The following is a 20,660-nucleotide window of genomic DNA, read 5'->3' as shown; positions in this document are numbered from 1 at the left end:
TATTTTGATGAATGTAATACTAGGACCGGTCTATTATGAGGAAATAGGGTATGATCATTCTCTCGATAGAAGCTATTGTACACAAAGTAAAATTATTTTCACATATGCAAAAACAAATGTTATAATTTGCTTTAAGTATTAAATGTATACCGAGTTGAAATGAGCTCTGCACAGTTATGAGTAAAATGATGGCTTCCAGATATACCCCACACACCCTTATTTGGACGATTCCACTAAGTCAATCCCCCTACGTGCTGAAGAGAAGAAAATGACCACACAGAACCTTTGAGGAGGAAATCGTGAAAAAATATCAATTTGATCTAAAGGTAAGCTTATTTCATCATATAATACACAGTTACATGTTATTAACACGGAATATTGACGAATTTACCTGGAGACGTATCTCTTTACATAATCCCTCTACTGTCCGACTTCCATCTGCTCAAGGAGAGATACTTTATGGAATATAGGGCTACAAAGGTAAATATATTTATAACATCTCAATATAACTCACCTATTTGCTATATAAGATGATATTTGAACCATGATTGCTACTTTAGAGTGAATCATTTGATAATTAAGTCTTAACCGTGTACATTACAAAAGAGATGGACGTTATTGTACACACATTGGCTGGGACAAGCAGTCAGCGGTTACTCATGAAGAACAAGTTTACCCCAACTTCATACCGTAATTTTGTTTATTTCAAAACTATTTTTGATATATCTGAACAGACCATTTATTAGATTATTTAATTCTGAATCTAACAGTACCTTTATATTTGCTAAGTATGCTCCGTGAAGGTTTTCCTGATCAATATTTCTATGCATGTACACTCGAATACAGTGAGATTCTCATACGCAGAATACAATATGGCGGCCCGAAATCTCGACCGTGCTACGACTGGTGTGAAAAGAAGTTATACTCTGATTTCTGCAAAACTTGTAGGTGTTGAGACCAGATATCAATATCGTTAGTTAGTTTACATATTTGTTTATTGATTATTACAAGTATTTGAGCTTAATATGAATGCAGTGAGATTGTTGATTGTGAAATAAGGTAGTATTTCTGTGCACAACTATTCTCCTGTTCCGGCGGAATAAACACAGATAAAGCCTACGTACGCGGCATAGGTAAACTGGCATGTTTTGTGTGGACGCTGGGCGCTTTAGTCATGTATAGATTAGAAAATGGGGCAGTCCTAACAAGTATGGCTATGTATGGCTACAAAAGTACTACAACCAAACAACTTCTATATAAAGATGGGAAGGTTTAATTAAATGTATTAAAATAAGACATTTACTATAGTACTAACAACCTGTTATCAAGGAACGTTGATGTTTTTAGTATATAACACATGACCACTTAATTATAATAAAAATGTCTGTTGTTAGATTGGGTATTGTTTAGTGTCAGAACAGCGAGTCACTGGACAGGGAAGGAAGCTATATTTAATTTGTTTCATTTACATGGGGAAAATGTCAGTCAATTATGTACAGCTATACCATAGAACAGATATTTACTTAAATGGCCAACTATTATTACCAAGTTATGTAAATCTTAACATAGAATGTGGAATTCAAGGGGTAATATCTATATTATGATGTGCAAATAATGTCAGTATTATAATATATGTTTGGGTCCCTGGTGATCTAATCCACAATTATACCTGGATAATTCACCTGTATAAGTCGACTGGTGTAGATATTGATTTAAATCTGCATTTTGAATCAATTTGCTGGTATGTTTACCTCTTATATACAATAAGTGTTACTTATATTATGGACCTTACAAAAGTCATTACCCAGTTACTTCCCTTTGATTTGAAAAAAAAAAAAAAATTGGTTGACTCAATTATTGCTGATGCAGTATTAACTCATTCACCCCTGAAGGCACATTTGAACTCCTCCAATTCAAAGGTTGGAATAGTTCATTATGAAATTCCAGGGGTGAATGAGTTAAGCGTTATCATTTTTTTTCGTCAATCAAATAAAATAAGACTAATTAATAGTCTGGATTTTCCAGTAACATCACATAATCAATTTTCTAAAAATATTAAAGATAATTAATGCTGCTTTCCAATTTGAATAAGCTATGCAAAATATGAAACGAAAAAAAAAAGTGATGGAAGCGAAAAAAACTTAGGTTCAATAGTAGGTGATGTGAAAAATATTTTTTTCAAGGTCATTATTCAAAGGCCAAAGTCATAGGGATGGGGATCAAAATTCAAAAGTACAAATTGTTTTCTAGGTAGATAGAGTCAGAAATTTGAAAAAAAGGACAAAGTTGCAGTATACATGCATTTTAAAGATTACTAAACACCACATTCCTTTATTGTACGCTCGCTCTTTATTTCTTATGAACAGGATAAATGTGGCATTTGTTATTTTTCTTACATAGCAAAAGTTATTAACTCTCTGTTCATGCAACACTCAGGAAGTGAAACGCGTCCAAATTATAAGATAAAAAAAGGAATTTTATTTAAATGTGCCATAAAGAATTCGATATTTTACATAATGTTAAGCATTCGCAGACGGGTACATTTGAGGTCATGGCGATGCATGGCCATGCTTAAACATGGTCATTCAAGAGAGCATGGAAGCCGATCAAAAGTGCAATAAATCGAAAGTGTACAATGATAAAACCTTAGACCAATGGAATGCGCTTAAGGAGAAAAAAGGGTTTGTCCACCACTAGGGGTTGCGAGGGTTTTACATGACGGTGAGAGCTGAATCGGCTAAGAGTAACAGTCAGCACGTTTATTGTGTAAACATTACCTCTGACCCGGTCGTAGATATAGTTGCCATTTGTTGGATTCTGCTCTCTAGACATCTTGTGAATTTGCATATGTATAATAATGATGCAAACCTGGCCTCCACCCTGCTTCTGGTGAGATAAGTAGCTTGTCGGGCGGGGGGCGGGAGCTACGCACGCTTATACTTGCCATAAATTTAAGTCATCGGAATTTTAAATTTTTTCAAACTAATATACACTGTACTTTAGTACTTAGTATTTCTGGAATTTCACCACTGCAATAGTATTTTTGGAATTTCACGACTGCAATAGTATTTCTGGAATTTCACGACTGCAATAGTATTTCTGGAATTTTACGACTGCAATTTAAACAACATTTTTGTTCTGACACATTGCGACACGGTTACTTTAAAGGAACATTGAAGACGATCTGTGAAGGTAACAATCTGCCAGTGTTTTGAATTAACTACAAAATGAAGTATATTACAGTTGTTCCTGATGCTTTGTGTTACTACCAAGGTAAAATAAACCCAATCACACTTGTTAATCACACGATGATCAACGGCTTACTGCAACCACACTATAGAGTCCCACTGTTTCGTTTTCATGGCTAATCCCATATCGTCATTAGTGTTTAAGAAGCATGTACCACTGCCAGGGGCAGCAGTGGTTAAGGCGTCTGACATTGTGGTACCACTAGCCCTCCAACACTGGGGCGCGGGTTTGAGACCTTGAGACCAGGTACTGGCCGTAGGTCAATGGTTTTTCTCTGGGAACTCGGGCTTTCCTCCACCACCAAAACCTGACACGCCCTTAAATATCCAGAGCTGTTAATAGGATGGAATAAAACACAAACAAACAAACGGAGGGAAGAAAACCTGTAGAACACAAATAAACGAAACCACTGCCAAAACCTGTCACAGTGCATTGGAAACTGTTCTTTCCAGCATGTTTACAACATTAAGATGTGTTTCAACCATCTTATACATGCATATATAGAAACACTACCTTGACTTGTAAGAGATATGTCACCCAAATTTTAAATCCAATGGAAAATGTCCTGACCCTTCTCCCCTCCCCCCAGTCCATGTTTTCCTCAATTAGTCAAAAGCCTCTTTTTTATGAGGGGAAACTGTATTGTTTTGATAATGTTATTATTGTACTGTATACACATTGGTTCTGTTTTGCCAAGTTTTAACAGCCAAATACAGTTTTCTGCTTCCACTAGCGAAAAAAATTGCTTTATTTGCATAGGTTAATAATTATAACAATGTGTTTTTTAATGATAATACATGGGTGTGCATGCCATGCTCTTCCAAAAAGCTGTCGAATGCAAATGCAGCACACACATTTATCTTCATACAGATTTAAAGATTTGTTCACCTACTAACAAACAAAGTTTTCATTTCATCTCTAGAAAACTGATAAAAATGCGATTTTGAAATAGTGTTTGTAAGTCTGTCAAGTGTTGGTTTCATGTGTTGACAAATGATGTCGATAGATGGATGGTTGTGATTGACTGAAATAAACAAGTTATATAAAGGATGACGTCAGTGTTTATTGTTTATCATCTGCTGAATAGAGATCTGAGCAGCTAATCGGATACTGTATATGAAATTTGTTGGGTTCCCCCCCCCCCCCCCCCCCCCAACCAAGATCCTTTCATCAAAGCAAATAATACCAATTTATTGACTTCACCAGCAATACAAAACCTTACTTAGAGTCACAGTTTGACAGTGGGGTTCACTTCACTCAACTTACTTATGGTCACACTTACGCAGTGGGGATCACTTTGCTCAACTTACTCAGGGTCACAATTAGGTAGTGGGAATCACCTTACTCAACTTACTCAGGGGCACAATTAGGCAGTGGGAATCACCTTACTCAACATACTCAGGATCACACTTAGGTAGAGGGAATCACCTTACTCAACTTACTCAGGGGCACAATTAGGCAGTGGGAATCACCTTACTCAACATACTCAGGAGCACGCTTAGGTAGTGGGAATCTCCTTACTCAACATACTCAGGATCACACTTAGGTAGTGGGACTCACCTTACTCAACTTACTCAGGGGCACAATTAGGGAGTGGGAATCAACTTACTCAACTTACTCAGGGTCACACTTAGGTAGTGGGAATCCCCTTACTCAACTTACTCAGGGGCACAATTAGGTAGTGGGATTAAACTTACTCAACTTACTCAGGGTCGCACTTAGGTAGTGGGAATCTCCTTACTCAACATACTCAGGATCACACTTAGGAAGTGGGAATCACCTTACTCAACTTACTCAGGGGCACAATTAGGCAGTGGGAATCACCTTACTCAACATACTCAGGGTCACACGTAGGTAGTGGGAATCACCTTACTCTACTTACTCAGGGGCACAATTAGGTAGTGGGATTAAACTTACTCAACTTACTCAGGGTCGCACTTAGGTAGTGGGAATCTCCTTACTCAACTTACTCAGGGGCACAATTAGGGAGTGGGAATCAACTTACTCAACTTACTCAGGGGCACAATTAGGTAGTGGGATTCAACTTACTCAACTTACTCAGGGTCACACTTAGGTAGTGGGAATCACCTTACTCAACATACTCAGGGTCACACTTAGGTAGTGGGAATCACCTTACTCAACTTACTCAGGGGCACAATTAGGTAGTGGGAATCAACTTACTCAACTTACTCAGGGGCACACTTAGGCAGTGCAGTAGGGGTCAACGATGTGTCTTTGTTTCCGATCATTTTTTTGCATATTTACTGTAATTCAACAAATCATGAGGCGCATATAACCCTTCCACAATACAACCAGATTCCACAGAAGAAAATAACAACTGTCCCAGGGCCACAGCATCAGAAATACTGTAACAAGTATTCATAGCTTGTTATCATGAAGACATAATATATATATGAGACACATTACATCTCCAGCACACACGCAGGCAATCACACAGAGGGAGGTATTAGTCAGGTGGCATAGGACTGGTATTAGCGCCTGATAAGGCAGCTCCTGCGAATTCCTCAAAATTGTATTGATTAATGTATATGATCATTGTATATCTGTTATGTACTGTAAAGCACTTTAGAGTGGCTTATGTTAGCTAGATATGGCGCTATATCAAATGCTGTATATTTTTCATTATTTTTGAATTTTTGCATAACAAAAGAACAGGGTAATTCAAATAATTGGATTATCTAGGTCATCTTGCATAACATTCTGTATGGACACTGAAGTAGACACAAACTTTACATTTTCATTACGTCTGGTAGAATAGATATAATCAAAATATGTGCATGTAGCCTTATATATTGGAATATATATATACAAATGAACATATGTTGGAGAAATAGTTAAAGAAGGTCACTTCAGCCTAGATTAATTGTACTTCTAATATTTTTGAATCTAAATTGATATATATTTCACCATTTTATACAAACATATGTCAACTTCTTAATCAGACATTTTCTAACTGGTTTTATGTGTCATGAAATGTGAAACTCGAGACTGGAAGCACATCACCCCTTGTCACCTTGTCACTTTATTCTGGCGACTTCTAATGACTACTGGTTAGCTAAAATGACTGAAAACCAGCAGATGTTTCCCACAATATAACTTTTACCCCCTCTATGAGGGCAAATTTACAATCATACCGACAAACACACTGCACAACTTACCGTTATCTATACTATTTCTCTTTAATATTGAAATATTTACATGTCTTCCTTCTTCAGCTTAGTAAACTCGGACTGCGTATAAATTACCGTATACGCAGTGAAAAAAGGCTTGGCGGATTGATACTTGTTTCAAATATGGTGCCGTCCACGCTTCAGCGAGATAACCGTCCAATGACAACCAATGCTTGGATCGTTCACCATCTAGATACATAGAACATATTCGGGATCCATTATGTATAATTATACAGCAAAAGAAAAAATTGTTATAGTTTATCCACTATAAAGAACAGAATTAAAACTTGATGAATATAAATATGGCTTCTTCGCCCTTTGCTGATAAAATCCATGTTCGTCCAGTGTTTATTTCGCCCTTCGCATGTAAATACTATTATATGTTGTGCACTGATATTCGCTGCCATGATAAATTTGCCTTCATTGGGGAGGCGAAAAATGCGAAAGTGAAACTGCGACGAAAAATTCTCGGTATACAGTTTTCTTTTTTCATTAAATGCATGTATCTAGTATAGACACATGTGTATGCAGTGATTTTTCCCCTTCTTTTCTACAGTGGGCTGTACCATTTTGATATCTCAAACAAAAAAAAGCATGATTTTAGAAAAAATAAAAATATTTTGCATTAATAATGGAAAAAATATAGCAGAAATGATCAAGTTTAAGCTACAGGGGCCTTTTAAAACCCCAAATCCTCTTTAAAAAAAGATCACAATTACATATGTTTACAGAAGAAGTTATGCTATGTAATGGCAGGTGTTCTCTAATGTTTGTGAACCTCAGCAGAGATCACCTACAGCATATATAAAGGCTGTCATCATGGTTGTCTATATATATATGTGACCAGGAATACTGCAGGTGTTACTCTACTCAACAGGTTTATGCTGCATCAAGTATTGATTTTAGAGCCGACACCGAGTATGGTAGCATTATGTATATATATATTGGTGCTCATTCGTTACGAGCCCATCATCATATCTCGATTTGTGCTGAGCGCATTTTTTTTTAACAAGTACTATTGCAACGTTTAAAACTTTTCACATGTTCTTTAACTTTTCATGATGAATATCAGTTGTAAATAAGATTTTGACACAAAATAAAATCCTGCGTAGTTAGGATACACCACACGGTACATCAAATGATAATTAAATTGGGAATGTCTGGCTAGATGACACTGGAATAGTAATATTTTTAGAGAGACAGCTGTACACATTGATCAGGGATATATCAGGGTATTTTGAGAAACAGATCCTGGGTCCGAATTGACGGAAAATCTAGAAAAATAAGAATGATTATATTTTTTTATCACTTTAAAAGCATTAAATATAGTATGCTTTTATGTTATTCCTAATTTATCAAAAAAACAACCAGTAAATAAAAAAAATACATGAATATATATACAATTATATTTGTTCAGCAATAAAATCATGCCTGTAAATAAGTCCACCTCTTCCCATTGTAGTTCTCTAGAAATGTCAACAAATTCTATTTTATGGTCTTAACCCTTTCTCTTTGAGTCAACTGTGTCGATCCCTGAGGCTTATTACCGGGTAAATACTGTAGAAATATTGATGTGAATATTGGCATAAATGGCTGTAATCATTAGGAATATTGATAAAACTTTTTGTTATTCTGTAGAATAATGTATATACTTACTATCAGTCTAGATATCATGTACAATGAAACCTTAACATATAATATATATATGCGATACAAAACTCAGAAAAAATATTTAAGGAGTTACCTCCCTTGATTTCAAATTTCTTACCAGGAAGTACAAATCTTTAACAGGAAGATTTCTACGATAACAAAAACATCATAAATGTCTCCATGTAATTGGCTACATATATCTTAAGGCCTAATAAGAATAACTTATTATTTCAAAGCTCATAAAGTGACTATTTAAATCCAGGTGGTATACCTAAAACTGTACTACATGTACTAGAAAAAAATATTTAAAAAAAAAGGTTTAGAGCCTCATTAAATTGCGTTGGGTTTTGCATATGTTTGAAGTAGTAGTGTTTTAAAATAATAATCAGTTATATGCAAATAAATTGTATACTTTTTTTTTAGTTTAAAATAAAAATTAAAAAAAAAATTCAGTTGCCAGTGAGTATCCCGTTGTCTTTCAATAATACATTTTGAAAATTCTCCCATATACATGTCTCTTTGTAATTTTGAATATGACCTTGTTCCTGGTCTTACAAAATATTCTCGTGAAAACAAATCTAAAGCTGAACGTGAGATAACAATGCTAAGCTTTAAACAATGTATTGACAGAAAAATAGAGGAAATGTAGGAACATTTTTTTTTCAGTGAAAAATGATATCGGTATATGTAGAGTCGGTGATGAAAAATAAGGGTCAATCATGAAACAAATCTATTGTTTGTTTGACCTAAGTTGTTGGATGCAATATAAATCAGTATTGGATGCAATAGAGATCATTGCCTTTTTTGATAGATCTTTTGAACAAAACAGCTGTATCATTTTACATTAAGGAAATATTACAGATTTAGCATTGTGAATGTCTACATATAATACAGCCTATCAATGTGTATAATTACGTGTATATGAATGGTCCTCAAGAACTGATCTTACCCTAATATCTTCATACACTAATTAGGGCAGGTGTTTCTGGTCTCACTCGTGGTCATCATAGAATTATTGCAAACATGATTTGCTGAAGGTCAAATGGTGAATCCTGACGTCACAGAGCTTATTGACGGAAGTCAAATAGGTGATTAATATTAATGATCAAGCAGTTGATTGCTGAACATCAAAAAGTTAATTGCTGAAGGTCACACCATTTATTAATTGAGCTCAAACAGTTGATTATAGAGGTCAAACAGTTCATTGCTAGAGGTCAAAGCATTGAAGAATCGATTGCTAGAGGTAAAATGATTGATTTCTGGAGGTCAAACATTTTATTGCTGGAGGTCAAATATCAAAAACTTGAACTGTCGCTTGCTGGAGGTCAAACTGTTGATTGTTCAAGGTGAAACAGTTGTCTGCTGAAAGTCACTCTGTTGAACAATTGGCTGCTGATGGCAGGGCAAACAGTTCATTGCTGGAGGTCAACCAGTTGAACAGTTGATTGCACTGCAGGGGGTCAAACAGTTCATTGCTGGAGGTCACATGGTAATTGCTGGAGGTCAAGCTCTTTAATGCTGGAGGTCAACTATTGATTGCCAGATGTAAAACAGCTGATTGTTAAAAGGTCAACCAAAGGTCAAACAAGTGATTGCTGAAAGACAAACAATAACAGTAGCTTGACCCTCAGTTCCCAATTGAGTGTGTAATTATCCACCTCTGCATCAATATGAGTCACCTTCATTTGAATTTGACACTAATCCAGTTGTCCAAACATTCCCAGTTTTCCAGACATCTCACAAACCAGCTATTTTTTTTTTTGAAACAGCAGCTTCATACTGTTAAAGGGGAAATTTTCACGGTGTGGAAATATTCTTGTTTTTTGTGTGTTGGAGTAAATAAGCATGAAAACATCCACATGCAAATATGTATTTATAGATTATAGAAAAAGTAGATTTATAGATTTCTGAACCGTTGCCAATGAGAACAATTCCATGCCGCAATCTGTATAAAGAGTCGCAAACATTTCCACGTGCGAATTTCCACTTCACTGTCATTAGGATATGATGTTTATAGAATAATGTATTGGGATCAATTGATTTTGGAAATCCAGTTCCACTTGGTTCCCTTTCATGCTGGTTCAGGTGCTGATTAGTGGAATTAAGCTAAGAGATACACAATCGGAATATGTTTGTGTATCTACTGTCAACAGTTAGCTTGTGTAGGTACAACTTAGGTACACAGTTCTAACATTGATTGATTGGGACTTCCACCTGTCTGCAGTAGCTATAAGGTCGTATATGTAATGACAATGTCTGTCAATGATTAGACCCGTCATCTTCGAGGGTCATATATGACAATCAGTGTCTATAAATCGAAGGGCAACACAGGGGGATATCAATACATTTTATGTAACAGGAGCAGGAAAATGCACGGCAAGACTTAGATTCGAACCAGGGACCCTTCAAACTCTAAACATACATGGCCGCTGACAATATTCAGTCCAGGTCTGCTACATAATTTGTTCTTCCTCCTTTTTCGAAATCTTCAACCCCAAAAAACATTATTTACAATGCAAGTATGGGTATCCCCTTGCCAAGCATTCAAATCTAATACTTGAAACAGGAGTTGGTTACAGGCACCACTGTCATAGGAGCAGACATTATGCATGGCCAGACCAGGATTCAAACAGGGGACCCCCAAACTTTAGACAGCTACCCTCTACTAATTGCCAGCTAATTAACTGGGCGCTGGTAAAGGACCGGGTCCAGTTCTGCTACATACATGTGCATGTATATGTGTGATATTGAAAAATGTAAAACTTGACAAAATGCAGATAAATTATTTTGCATGTAATAACAGAACAGTGGAGATTTATTAAATGAGATATTAATAATCAGTAATTTGCAATTTTAATAAAAGATGTGAAATATGTTTCGCCACCATCTATTTTTTCGTACAGTATATGGGTTGGTTGTGATGGTGATTATGCGATTTTTCACACAGTATAAGGTTGGTTGTGAAGACGATTATGCGATTTTTAACACAGTATAAGGCTGGTTGTGATGATGATTATGCGATTTTTCACACAGTATAAGGTTGGTTGTGATGGTGATTATGCGATATTTCACACAGTATAAGGTTGGTTGTGATGATGATTATGCGATTTTTCCCACAGTATAAGGCTGGTCGTGATGATGATTATGCGATTTTTCCCACAGTATAAGGCTGGTCGTGATGATGATTATGCGATTTTTCACACAGAATAAGGTTGGTTGTGATGATAATTATGTGAGTTTTCACACAGTATAAGGCTGGTTATGATGGTGATTATGCAATTTTTCACACAGTATAAGGCTGCTTGTGATGATGATTATGCGATTTTTCGCACAGTATAAGGCTGGTTGTGATGGTGGTTATGCGATTTTTCACACAGTATAACGCTGGTTGTGATGGTGATTATGCGATTTTTCACACAGTATAACGCTGGTTGTGATGGTGATTATGCGATATTTCACACAGTATAAGGTTGGTTGTGATGATGATTATGCGATTTTTCACACAGTATAAGGTTGGTTGTGATGGTGATTATGCGATTTTTCACACAGTATAAGGCTGGTTGTGATGATGATTATGCAATTTTTCACACAGTATAAGGTTGGTTGTGATGGTGATTATGCGATTTTTCACACAGTATAAGGTTGGTTGTGATTGTGATTATGCAATTTTTCACACAGTATAAGGTTGGTTGTGATTGTGATTATGCAATTTTTCACACAGTATAAGGTTGGTTGTGATGGTGATTATGCGATTTTTTCACACAGTATAAGGTTGGTTTTGATGGTGATTATGCAATTTTTCACACAGTATAAGGTTGGTTGTGATGGTGATTATGAGATTTTTCACGCAGTATAAGGCTGGTTGTGATGATGATTATGTGATATTTCACACATGTATAAGGTTGGTTGTGAGGATGATTATGCGATTTTTCACACAGTATAAGGTTGGTTGTGATGGTGATTATGCGATATTTCACACAGTATAAGGGTTGGTTGTGATGATGATTATGCGATTTTTCACACAGTATAAGGTTTGTTGTGATGGTGATTATGCGATATTTCACACAGTATAGGGTTGGTTGTGATGGTGATTATGCGATTTTTCACACTGCATAAGTTTGGTTGTGATGATGATTATGCAATTTTTCACACAGTATAAGGTTTGTTGTGATGGTGATTATGCGATTTTTCACACAGTATAAGGGTTGGTTGTGAGGATGATTATGCTATTTTTCACACAGTATAAGGTTTGTTGTGATGGTGATTATGCGAATTTTCACACAGTATAAGGTTGGTTGTGAGGATGATTATGCTATTTTTCACACAGTATAAGGTTGGTTGTGATGGTGATTATGCGATTTTTCACGCAGTATAAGGTTGGTTGTGATGATGATTATGCGATTTTTCACACTGTATAAGTTTGGTTGTGATGATGATTATGCGATTTTTCACACAGTATAAGGTTGGTTGTGATGGTGATTATGCGATTTTTCACACAGGATAAGGTTGGTTGTGATGGTGATTATGCGTTTTTTCACACAGTATAAGGCTGGTTGTGATGGTGATTATGCAATTTTTCACCCAGTATAAGGTTGGTTGTGATGGTGATTATGCGTTTTTTCACACAGTATAAGGCTGGTTGTGATGATGAATATGCGATTTTTCACACAGTATAAGACTGGTTGTGATGGAGATTATGCGATTTTTCACGCAGTATAAGGCTGGTTGTGATGATGATTATGCGATTTTTCACACAGTATAAGACTGGTTGTGATGGTGATTATGCGATTTTTCACACAGTATAAGGCTGGTTGTGATGATGATTATGCGGTTTTTTACACAGTATAAGGGTTGGTTGTGATGATGATTATGCGATTAAAGATCTTATTGAATATTTGATGAACACATGTTGTATCATTGTCACCTGCAGTATTTCACATTGATTCCTGCTAGAGATACATGTATACATGTTAGATTGACCAATAATATTGATCATGTTAACCACGTGTAGTACTGGCTGATGTTATCTAATACATATGCTGTATAATACCAAGCATGGGTAAATTTCAGGTGGGGGTGGTGTTTTTGTCTTGCCCCCACGAATTAGCGGAAGCGAGACTTAAAGGTGTTGCTTTTCCGGCGATTGGCGTCGGCGTCAACATTAAGTTTTTGTGTTTAAGATAGTTTCACTGAAAGTATAAGTGCTAGACCAACCAAATCTGGACCATAGATGCATCTTACATGTGTGGGTATACGTATAGTACATCTCAACCCAAGCATCAGATGCTGGATGCGGCCTACCGTTCATGGTCCATTGTTTTGTCAGCATCTCCATCAACATTAAGTGTTTGCGTTTAAATTAGTTTCTCTGAAATTATAAGTGCTAGACTAACCAAACATGACATGTGCATTGATGGTCAAAGTGGGCACAGGTGAAACATATACATCCGAATGGCTTAAGCTTGTTTTAAAACAAAAACTGGTTCCAATTCAAAGGTTGGAATAGTTCATTATGAAATTTCAGGGGTGAATGAGTTAATTGCTGTCTGCAACTGACGATTAACATGTCGGTACGTACCCTTTACCTTAACTCATTCACCCCTGAAATTTCATAATGAACTATTCCAACCTTTGAACTGGAAGAGTTCAAATGTGTCTTCAGGGGTGAATGAGTTCAGGATCCCTATGTCCTGAGGACTCCTTGCTGTATAAATGAAAGCATGCATGTGACTCCATGGGGAATTAGAAAAGATGAAGAGATTTTAACTTATTTATTTAAAAACATTCTTGGATCTAGGAGAAAAGTTGGGCACAGAGTGTTATATTAGAAATAGAAAATATAGTAAAATATAAGGCCAATGTTGGATTTTAAGCCTTATGTAAGAATAAGGATAAATATTTTAAGACTTTCTTTATAAAATTTCTGGTTGATTGTAGCTTGTACTATTTTCTGTTTAAGTATGCAGATATATATATATTATTCAATAACAGGCTTGGGTATATCCCCCCACCAGTTTCACTGTTTTACATTATATGATTGACTGAATGATATCTATATACAGCTGAAGTTATAGTCTTGTTCAGAATTGGAATGGTTAACTCTCCGAGCATATTAAGGATGGTAAGCTGTTGTGTTTGGTGTAAATGATGTCTGATCACCGGCTTTACCTTCATCCAGGGATACAGTATGCAGGGTTAATCAATAGCCCTGATAACATTTGTTTGGTGTGGTACTCTGTTCCAGTCGGTGTATAGCTGGCAGGGACAACTGGACTCAGCGGCCTGTCACAGAAAGAAAGACAGTAGTTTGCCCCTGCCCTACCCCTGCCCCGCCCCCGCACCTGCCCCACCCCCACTGCTTTATCCCATACCTCTGAGGCCCCTTTGCACTTTGTCCATAACTGTCCATGAACTTTGTCTTGTACATTTTTCCTCTCCTTTTTCTAAATGGACTGTACAGTATAACCTCCCCTTAGTTTTGTTTTGGATATCATATAATGTATAACTGTATCACAGTTTGGCCAGGACAATTCCGTTGCCAAGGTTACAACTCGGTTAGTTACAGCGACAGTATAGCAATCTTTGTACATACTGGTCTAGACCTGCTGAATTGTTTACACTCAGAAAACTGTTGTTGGTCATTTTTCACCTTTATTATTTTTCATAAAAAAATCCTACAAGGTCTTGTCAGAAATGATTTAGCAAAGAAATATAGTCTTGCCGGAAAACCAGTTTCCAATGTGTAGTTACTGTTTCTGACAGTGGTACAGGGAATTTTCTTTTCCTGTTTCCTATTTGACGCTCATTTATTTTACTTGCTGTACTTTTATACTGTGTATACATAAAAAACAAACTTTGTATATTTTTTTCGGACATACTTAACTGTATATATATAACATGTGATTATGTATGGAGTCAGTAACACTAGAGGAGGGGGCCGCGGTGGCCAAGTGGTTAAGGCGTCTAACATTCTGCTACCACTAGCCCTCCACCACTGAGTCTTGGGTTCGAGGCCTAAGTGGAGCAGTTGCCAGGTACTGGCCATAGGTCGTTTGTTTTTCTCCGGGTACTCCGCCTTTCCTCCACCACCAAAACCTGGCACCTCCTTAAATATACACAAACAAACAAACCAAACCAAACCAAATTGACAATAGACACAAGGATGATAAAACAATCATATAGACTCAATCTACATTTAAATTGTCATTCTTTGGATGTCAGTCTATCTTTATTGATTGATGATGTGTTCATGTACAGTTACATTTGAAATAATGTTTTGAAATGGTTGTAAAGAAAAATGAAAATGTTCAAATTTAGACTGAAGCCTTAAAAATAATTCATAATCCTTGGGGTTATTGCACATTGTAAGTACAGTTAGATTTGAAATAATATTTTGACATGGTAATAAAATAAAAATGCACAAATTTGGAATGAAGTCTTCAAAAATTGTTATATGATCCTTGCACATTCTTAGTACAGTTGCATTTCAAAATAATATTTTGACATGGTAATAGGACGAAAAGGTTCAAACTTGGATAGAAGTCTTCAGAAATTGTTATATGAGTAAGGGTCTTTGCACATTCTTTGTACAGTTGCATTTCAAAATAATATTTTGACATGGTAATAAGATGAAAAGGTTCAAATTTTGATAGAAGTCTTCAAAAATTGTTATATGAGTAAGGGTCTTTGTGCATTCTTTGTACAGTTAAATTTGAAATAATATTTTGACATGGTAATAATTAAATGGAAAGTGTTCAAATTTGGGACTGAAGTCCTCAGTTACACATTCTAAGTACAGTTAAATTTTAAATAATATTTTGACATGGTAATCAAACAAAAATGCTCAAATTTGGACTGAAGTCTTTAAAATTGTTGCATGATCCTGAGGAGGAGGAGGAGGAGGAGGAGGAGGAGGAAGAGGAGGAGGGGTCATCACAGGTTCTAAGTCTAGTTCTAAGTCGTAGGAGATGGTGAAGGAGCTGATAGCAAGACCTGCTGTGTGTATACAGCTTGTGGTACAACATATATAGGGTCTGCCTGTAGAACTGTACTTCTGGGCCCGGTATAACGGCCTATATATAGTGATAGAGTGTTAAATCAATATGGTACACCCTCCTGTACCTCGTCCTCGGCTGGTTAGCTTAGCCTCAGCTGTACTGTATATACAATGTATATCCCTGTAGCATCTGTCGTAACCTGCACAGGCTATAGTTACCTTTAAGGCCATGTCCCTTATAAAATCCTATTGAGCTCTATATACCACTAAAGTATATTATTACAGTTGTTGATATACAGTAATAGGTGTCTGGCGATGGCCCGTCGATTTCAGTATGAATATATATCTATTGGCTTTCAGCTGATCATGAGTTTGAGGTATACTTGGGAATTTATCCTAAGAATCCTTTTTCAGCTCTCTTTTTACTCATTGATGTTTCTAACTCATTCACCCCTGGATTTTCCTAATGAGCTATTCCAGCCTTTGAATTGGAAGAGTTAAAATATGTCTTCAGGGATGAATGAGTTAAATTTATGATTAACTAGCACATGGCCACTAACCCCCTTTGTATCTGACACGTTGAAGACGAGCTCAGCTTATTACAGTTTGTTTAAGAGAAGTTGACTTACTTTGTTCAAAATCCTGAGAAAAAATGTCATTTTATCATATAAAAAGTTTGTTTTGTAACCACGATGAAGACATCTGTTTCATATTAAGATTTTAATTTCAGGAAAAATCACAAGTGTATACAGCGATGGCTGTATATTGACCTACTGTCAGCGTATGTGTCATAGTACTACAGCTGGTATATAAGGTACTACACACTTCCTTTGTACTGGTGTGTGCTACCTAGGTGTGTGTACCTGGTACACTATGAGTCTATGAGTAAGTCCGCTGACCTTATGCTGTTATGGGCTCCGGTCACATTGACTTAGTTATTATCTGGTCCCTTATAGAGACTGATCTTGACCACTATACAAACAACTGGATGTGGAGGTGACCTGGGGACGGTCATTGATTTGGACTATGAACACTGACCAAGTGTCTGTGACTCTTGCATGATGTACTACAATTTAAAAACGATATGGTGTGCGTTATAACAGAAGGGGAGGTAACTCCTACTGGAAGTAACTCCTAATACACATTGCTTAAACATGTGGACTATAATAAATGTGTATATATTCATATACAGGAGGACATTCACATCATTTCCTATACATACCAGATCACCTTTATTGATTCTCCCTACACAGAAATCATGGCCATCAGCTTTTTTACGAATAAAATGTGTACAGGGGCCAGCTATCTTTATTTCGGCTTCAAAGATACAAAGAACCTTCGACATTTGACAACCTGACCAGTTAGACCACCTGTCTTGAGAGTGACCTAGCTAGTGTGTAAAAAATCTATTTATGCACCTTACACCAACCATGCTACTAATGTTTGAAAAACATATCATTAGAAACAACATTGTACAAAGAAAACAACTGCTCTTTTTATCTCTGACCATGTATATGTCACCTATTTTGTGGGAACTGTTAAAATAAAACTGCCTAGAGAAACCGCACATCTCTAATAACTATTTCCTTTACACAAAGACCTGTCTACTCAGACCAGATACCTTATACAATGACCTGTCTACTCATACCAGCTACCATACACAAAGAGCTGTCTACTCAGACCAGCTACCTCATACAATGACCTGTCTACTCAGACCAGCTACCATACACAAAGAGCTTTCCACTCAGACCAGCTACCTCATACAATGACCTGTCTACTCATACCAGCTACCATACACAAAGAGCTGTCTACTCAGACCAGCTATTGGACATGAGACCTTCCTACTCAGACCAGCTACCATACACAAAGAGCTGTCTACTCAGACCAGCTACTATACACAAAGAGCTGTCTACTCAGACCAGCTATTGGACATGAGACCTTCCTACTCAGACCAGCTACCATACACAAAGAGCTGTCTACTCAGTCCAGCTACCTTATACAAAGAGCTGTCTACTCAGACCAGCTACCTTATACAAAGAGCTGTCTACTCAGACCAGCTATCGGACATGAGACCTTCCTACTCAGACCAGCTACCATACACAAAGAGCTGTCTACTCAGTCCAGCTACCTTATACAAAGAGCTGTCTACTCAGACCAGCTATCGGACATGAGACCTTCCTACTCAGACCAGCTACCTTACACAAAGACCTGTCTTCTCAGACCAGCTAATTAACATGAGACCTTCCTACTCAGACCAGCTACCTTACAGAAATACCTGTCTACTCAGACCAGCTATCTGACATGAGACCTTCCTACTCAGACCAGCTACCTTACACAAACACCTGTCTATGCAGACCAGCTACCATACACAAAGAGCTGTCTACTCAGACCAGCTACCTTACAGAAATACCTGTCTACTCAGACCAGCTATCTGACATGAGACCTTCCTACTCAGACCAGCTACCTTACACAAACACCTGTCTACTCAGACCAGCTACCATACACAAAGAGCTCTCTACAAAGACCAGCTACCTCTTGTATGTTTACAGATCGCTGCCTTGCCTGATTACCTGTATACAGAGGCCATAGATTAATCTATATGTGGACAGATCTAGACAAGGGCTACATGTTGAATGCTAGTCTGTTGCAAACCAACCCATTACTGCATTAGCAGAAAAGTGAATCATACATATATATACACACAATCCCGGAGAATCCCTCCAACTACAGTGTGGATGTGCAACCTCACATGTCTTCCTGTTTAGTCTATTACAATATGATTACATTGGAAGCAGATTTAAAGGTCATAGAGTGCACTTTTATTACAGCCAGTATCTACATGTACTTGTATATATGTTATGTGTTTCTTGATTGTATACAGTATTTACTGATTTAAACTTATACATGTCCATATGATATAAATATTTGACATATTTAATCATTTCATTTAAAACTTATATTCATGTAGGTGTCTTATGGATTATAATTAGGCAGTATTTTAGTTCTATGAGATGATCAATTTAATCTTAAACTTTCATGTTCATTTGATTTAGAACTTGTGCAAGATTAATTAGTTCTATTTTGTTTTAATAGTTTAAACATTATCTAGCATCTAATATAACAATTAACAGCTTTTATTTTATTTTGGTGAATATGTATTTATATGGACCTAAAAAAGTTATATTTACCTCAACTTCTTCTCGGTCAATCTCACTTTCTCAGGTCTATATAACATCATATTCACCTCAACAAAAAGGTCATATGTTATAAATACAACCTTTGTCATTATTTTGAAATATTTATTGAAGCTCTTCTCAAATGTTTTTATGATGCATGGCTTCAAAGGAGATGGTGATCTTTACATAATGCTAATACTAACCCTTCACCACTATAGACCATAATGAACTCATCCAGATCAATGCATGGTAGAGACTACTAAAGTTACCTAGAGGTGAAAGGGTTAAGAGGGTATTAAACTTACTATTTTCTAATTAATTCTGAAATGTCAATACGTAATAAGAAATCCTGCATGTGGAACCAACGGCATGCTATTTTAACTTCTGTGTCAGCTGCTTATAATCATTATATTATTAGTTTGTAAGTTGGATTTTTTTAAACATGGAGATTTGTGTTTCCTTCCAAATTTTTTGTTTCTCTGTGTGGATATCACTTCCAATAATGTGAACAATTTCATCAGTCAGTGATAATTTTGTAATTTCTCTAACACCATAACATTTTGTGCGAGTGTAGTTTATTACAGTCTCTGAGCCTTATGTAGACATTGTTCACAGTTTGATACAGTATATATGTGAGAAGTTGAGAACAAGCAAGTACAAACATTTCTACAGGAATTTGTAAGTGTAATTTGTTCTGTCAAACAAACTCCTTTTTTTTCCTTCACAGTATCCAGTTTTACATACTTTCATGTTTCTAGCCACTTTCCACCAATATTCTACAATATGGCCCTCACAACCGTGAACGTTACTGTGTCAATGTGCCGTTAAGTGTAAACATGTTGATTTCTATATTCTAGATATCTGATTTGAAGAATATAATGCAGGATTATCATAGGACCAAAACATGGGTTGTTTTAATGTTAAACCTCTACTGAATGATACGTACTGCAGATAAATGTTTGGTTGAGAGGAAGTCAGTGAAAACTGTGTGTGACAAAGCAAGAGTATTAGGAATTATTCTTTCTGTCTTAGACAAATATTTTTGATCAATGTGAAGTATAGGTAATTGAAAATCCCTAACATGGTCTTGAAAACATATTTGAGATTCTGAAATTATGACGGTCGGTCCAGGATCATTTGTGAATTCAACCACTTTTTAAATTCTTTCCTAATTTGGATCAAATATTTGACACACACATCCCTGCTCCTTTAGCCCCCATTCCAAAATTGGATTTAATTTGTGCATTCTTCAACCAAGTGATTTTTTTTACAGATATTTACAGCATATTGAGATAAGGATTTATCTATTTGCTACAGATATTCTTTTCAGTGTCCTATAAAATGATCATTAATTGACATTGTAATTTCAATTATACAAACTTAGGTAAATGATGCTGT

General features: G+C 36.4%; 1 protein-coding gene across 2 annotated transcripts in view; it reads left to right on the top strand.

Annotated features, from left to right (window-relative positions):
• Nucleotides 1-216: 216 nt before the first annotated feature.
• The window catches only part of LOC110458823, a 58,063-nt gene continuing 37,619 nt past the window's right edge, over nt 217-20,660 (top strand). Inside the window, exon 1 of one of the 2 annotated variants that reach the window (XM_021510755.1) lies at nt 217-326. The gene's annotated coding sequence lies outside the window, so the exon portion shown is untranslated. Of the gene's footprint in view, nt 327-364; nt 481-20,660 lie in introns of those variants that run through there. The other variant, XM_021510756.1, reaches the window with a different exon arrangement.

This window comes from Mizuhopecten yessoensis, unplaced genomic scaffold (assembly GCF_002113885.1).
Source record: "Mizuhopecten yessoensis strain PY_sf001 unplaced genomic scaffold, ASM211388v2 scaffold9847, whole genome shotgun sequence".
NCBI lineage: Eukaryota > Metazoa > Mollusca > Bivalvia > Pectinida > Pectinidae > Mizuhopecten > Mizuhopecten yessoensis.
Note: the sequence above shows the minus strand (reverse complement) of the source record. Positions and strands in the feature narration are given on the sequence as shown.